The sequence below is a fragment of the Poecilia reticulata genome, chromosome 11 (assembly GCF_904066995.2).
Source record: "Poecilia reticulata chromosome 11, P_reticulata-male-v2, whole genome shotgun sequence".
Taxonomy (NCBI): domain Eukaryota; kingdom Metazoa; phylum Chordata; class Actinopteri; order Cyprinodontiformes; family Poeciliidae; genus Poecilia; species Poecilia reticulata.
Genome location: NC_088840.1, coordinates 5,895,840 through 5,901,347, shown reverse-complemented (window position 1 = coordinate 5,901,347; position 5,508 = coordinate 5,895,840).

The following is a 5,508-nucleotide window of genomic DNA, read 5'->3' as shown; positions in this document are numbered from 1 at the left end:
AAATGCTTCTAGAATCACGATTTCTGTCGAAACGGCATCTGGAAATCATTGTTGATCCTAACCAGTTAAATTCAATTCAGATTTAATTACTTATTGATCCCAAAGGGAAATTAAACCTTATTGTAAAACAAATTATTTAAGATTATTTAGAGTTGCTTTAGTTGGAAGGACAGATTTTCAATCAGAAAGCTAGAATTCAAATCAGAATTCCAGCTTGAGCAAAACTAATCAAATTAATTGTAAGAAATTATTATTATTATTATTTTGAAGTTGGTCCAAAGAAAAAAATTTTTTTCAGTGCAACGACTCAAACTCACATTTGAGCTCTTCTGCAAAACTCTGACAGATTTGGGTGGAAACCAGCTGCTCCCAAGTGCATAACACTAAAAATAAAGATGAACTTTTGAAGATAAAGATATGAACGACATCTTGCTGAAAAAAAAAAAAACAAAAACAGAGAACATGGCTGGAAAAAAAATCTCTTATTTTCTGTCTCGTGTCAGTCTTCTCTGTAGAGTGAATACCAAACAGAGGGATGTTGACACAGGACTAATAAATCGTCGAAAACTGTTTGCCCGAATGTTTGTCTGCCCTTGAATGTACATATGTCACCCATAAATCCTGCCGCCGTTAAAAAAAAAAAAAAAAAAAAAAAAAGCTTTGCTGCAGGAAATGGACTCCAAAAAAAACCTGCCGATGTCATCAGATCTTCTCTCACTCTCTTTTCTCATTGGAGACGCAATCAAACTGGAGACAGAGGACCACTTTCCAACCTTCTTCAAATCAGACAAAATTGGTTTAAAGGTAATTTTGATTCAGTAAGAGCGAAGTGGATGGTTGACCTTTTGACCTTTAAACCTTCATTAGTACCTTCACAGTCAAAGCAGCACAAACCAAAAAAATATGCTGCACAAACGTCGTCTGGTTGACTGACACCAGTTTTGTCTGATTTGCAGGAGGTGGTGGGGAGGGGGGCATCTCACTCAGGTCCAATACTAAGGTGTAATATTTGATATATAAATCATTTTTATAACAACTGAAGCTAGCATAGTCACTTGATTATGCTATAAAATGACACCATGTGCCTGGAAAACACAAAACTCTGCCTCCTTTAATAGTTTATAAAAACTTTATAACATTTTTTATTCCACGTAATTATTATCTCCTTTTTTTGCAAAAACAAAAAAAAAGCCAGTCTCCTTTATTTCCTCCTTACATCTTGTTTCGTTCTATGTTCATTAGAGAACAAAATAAAATATAAACATAAACAAACAAATATATCTGTTTGTATTTATAAACCATGTTTAGTTTGGATTCAATTTCATTTTGTTCACCAAAGGATAAGGCTGTACTTTTTCTTTTTTTTTTTTCTTCCTCCATCAGAGGTTCACGTTTTATGTGCTGCTCTTCTGTCTTTTAGACAATCCAGAAGCTAAAAAAACCCAAGATGGCAGCAGCTTATTTCCTAAAGTGGTTCTGATCAAAGTGCTGGCACCGGTCAGAGAGAATGCCCTCCTCGGAGGAGGGGAGGAAGAGGAAAGATGAAGAGAAGGAAGACAACGTCCTGACGTCGCCTCCCTCCTTCCAAGGACAGTCGCCCTGTGCTGAGGGGCCGACCCCCCGTGTTACCTAACAGGAAGGAGACTCTGCCGCCTCCTTCCAGCTGCACCCTAACCAGTCAAAGTCACTTTCACGTACCACGTCTTCACCTTCAAAACGACTCTGTTGCTCTGCTTACTTTTGTATCTGAATGTTTCCTGTATTCAGTTTGCAAACAGATCTGAAATGTGACGACCGGTCCCCGATTTCTCTCCTCGCTTTCTGCGGAGAGTTCTAGGGGACGGCGAAGCCGCGAAGACGGACTTGTTGTTGTTAAATTGTGCTTTCTGAGTCAAACCCAAACTAAATGTGATTATGGAAATAACCCCCAGTGTCCCTTTGACTGTGGAGGTTCATTTTTAGGGAGGATATTTGCATCGCTTGCATTCTCCGATCAACTGTAAAGGATTTTTTTTTTTTGTGGAAAAAGTCAAATCCATTAGCTTGCTTAATCCGCCTTGAATGTGTTTGACCGCTGAAGCTCTGAATTTCTGTCATAACTGAAGGAGAGTGTTGAGGGCTAAAAAAGGCGATAACTGAGCAACGTTTTATTAAGATAAGTTGAAGACATTCTAAAAACTCACTATCATCCTACGTTGAACTCTTTCTTTTCTGTCTTTCATTTTTCAGTACTTTAGAAACGAACCTCTTCAGCTTGTTAGGTCAAAATCTGGGTGATTTTTCACTTAGTGCAAACATCAACCATTGAACTCTACGGCCATAGTTCTGCCACTGTTGGACTCGAGTTTCCTCTTGTGCAGGGGTGTCCAAAGTGCGGCGCCGGGGCCATTTGTGGCGCTTGGACCAATTTTTTTTGAGGCTCCAAACAGCAAATTTAGAACAAAATTAATTTGTATATTGAACGTTTTACTTTTAATCATTGTAAAATCGTCATTGATCTAATTTTCTTACAACGTAAAATGTTAAGTACAACACAAAGTGCTTGTCTTTTTTTTTATAGTCAAGCTTGTAAGAATAAGTAGAACCATGTTTACCCAGAGACTTTTACTGAAAATCTGGCTTTTCTGAAGCTTTTATTTAATTTATTAAACTTCCCTAAACTTAGCAAGCTTTGTGAAAGAAAGTGACCTGAATCCCGTTTTTGTAACTGAGAATAAATTTGTTCAGAAAGTATTTGAAAAGTATTTCATTTAAGAGAACAAATGTGCAAAATTATTGCTAAGTGATGGATGAACGACGAATAACGCTTCCCAAAACTCAGCTACTTTCTTTCCTTGATTTTATTTGAGTTTTTACATTTTTCTTTCTTGGGCCATGAATACTTTTGACCCTTGTGACAAAAAGTTTGGACTCCGACACTACTTTAGTGTCACTCTCAAGAAATATTGATATTAGTTTGGTGAGTAGGAATTAATGAGTTACTTTCTCTGTGGGACTGGGATCAGTTCCATCTTAATGTTGTTTCAAGTTCAAGCTCATTAAACAACAACAACAACAACAACAACAGGAAATGCTAACTAAAGCTACTATTCATCTTCACTTTGTGTTTTCCAACACAGCACTGTCATGTTTAATGAAGAAGGATGGACAGTTTTTGCGTGTGTGTATGATAAATTTGCTGACATACAAATTTGCAGGAATGCGACTAAGCAGTCTCTATCATCTCAAACACGGTTGAGTTTTAAATGCATGGCGGCCATATTGGATTTTGAGGGTTTGTGTTGTTGATAAACTCGACTTTCCTACAAGGAATTTCAATCTCAGATGACATTTATGCCTATCTGCAAACACAAAAAAATGAAAAGAAAGGCTTATTGAAGCCGAAATGCAAATATTAAGAACGAATTCAAATTATTACTCTTTTGTTTGTCTAAATCAAATATTACATCAAACAAAGTCTGGATGTGATTCTGCTCAGACAAAAGCACGCATCGTAAAGACAAGTCTTCAGGTGACATTAGATTCAACTAACAACATTTTATATTCCAGTTACTGGTCTATTTATTAAACTGTAATAAATATATTTAAGCAATAACATTTTTCAGCAAAGGTTAAGACAGAATGCAACCGTCTGTAATCGACATTTCCTCTGGTGATGATCCGTTGGGGCGGTCGGAGTCCAGGATGTTGAAGTCCAGCTGTTTTTCTTGTTACACATTTGGAAGCGAAGCGTTTAAAGATCCTGATGGTTCGATGTTTCCTCCTCATCCGCAGAACAAATCACCTAAACGCCACAGTGCAGGTGGTTCTAATTACTGTCAGCAACTCAGTGATTATTGACCAAAAACACTGAGTCATTTGTCAAACAACACAGTAAGCGAAGTGAAGCTCTATCAACGAGGAAGAGGAAGCCAAATGCATCACATCTGTGTTTCCACCTGAAACCAGTGCAGACTTGTGTGTTTTTGGTGCTTTTGCACAGCAGCTAACCGCAAAATATAAAAACTGAGATTAAAATAAAAAGGTTCTCTGGACTCATCCAGATGTTGCTTTTTATGGTCTACGGATTTCATTACGACAATCACAGGTTCCGGTTGTCGCCACAGTCGCCACGCCGAATCATTTGTTTTCTTTTTTTTATTTATTTTGTTTTTATTGTTCTGTTTTGCTCTCTGTTGGATTTTCACATCTGACACGCTCAAACAGCCGCAGCTGGAAAAGCCACAGCTCATTAACCCGAAACCATTCACTAAAACGCTCTTCTGGCCTGCAGTGAAACCTGAAACATGGGTTAAAAAAAACTCCACTTCAACAACATGAGTGGTGTAAGGAGGCAAAACAAAGACAAAACGCAGCAACGGCGCTGGCAGTTTGGTATTTGTTTGGTTCAGAACAGATAAACGCAGTGAAGCCGTGTCCATGCTCACCGTCTGCCGCTCATACTGTAACAGTGTACGCTCATGGAGGATGCTGGCAGAGGTCAGCAGCAGTTATATAATAACCTCTCCTTGGCGCTCAGTCGCACACGCACACGCACACGCACACATCTCTAAATTTGGCAGTAAGGCACGAAAAAGGTAACAGGGCCGGGAAGCCATTACTAATTCACAGCTACGGCTTTGTGAGCAACGCGAGGAGCAACATCGGCTGGCGAACGCACACCTCTAGGGCAGAGGAAGTACAGGTAGCAGAGCTCAGTGTGGGTCAGAAGTTTACATATGCCTATCGGCAGCATGAATGTCGTAGACTTGTGGGATTGGGATGGAGTTTGGATTTACTTACCCACAAAGTGCCAGAATTATGTAAAGTTTTCGAATGCAACACTTTCCAATTCATAACTTAGTATTAGAAATGATATATGATGCTGAACATTGACTTAGTCTGTGAATCAGCCTGTTAAGTTCTCTCACTTGACTTTATTAGTCTTTGAAATTTGTAACAGTCTGCATAAAACTACTGTAACCAGAGCAAAACAATACAAGGTTGTGTAAAATGTAAATGTCAGCATCAGCCATAAACAATCTCCATGTTGAACAACAAACAATTTGCACGTTACCATATCACAGCTAAGGAAAAATGAACTTTGATGCTAAATATATGTCTGAATAGCACACAGGAATTTGCTGTTTCTCATAGTTTAAAAATATTGTAAAAATAAAAAATCTGTTACAGTATTTTTTATTTTTTGAATTTTTTTTTTGTTTTTGGTCACTTGACTGATCTAAAACACTGACCAAAAAAAAGAAGAGATTTTAGGTGTAGAAATACTCAAACCTGCTTCTCTAGTTAAAAATACTGTTTGGAAAATGTTATTCGTCCGTCCAAAACATCGAAGGATTTATTTCCTATTTATGATCATAACCGTCTTCTGATGTGATTAAATCCACCGTAATAAGACGTATCTCTCTAAGCATCGAAAAGAAATTTCACTGCTCTCACCTGGGTCATTCCCAGCACTTGTGATTCTCATTCTGACGGCGTTTGCACCGTCGAGCCATAAGTGAGTCA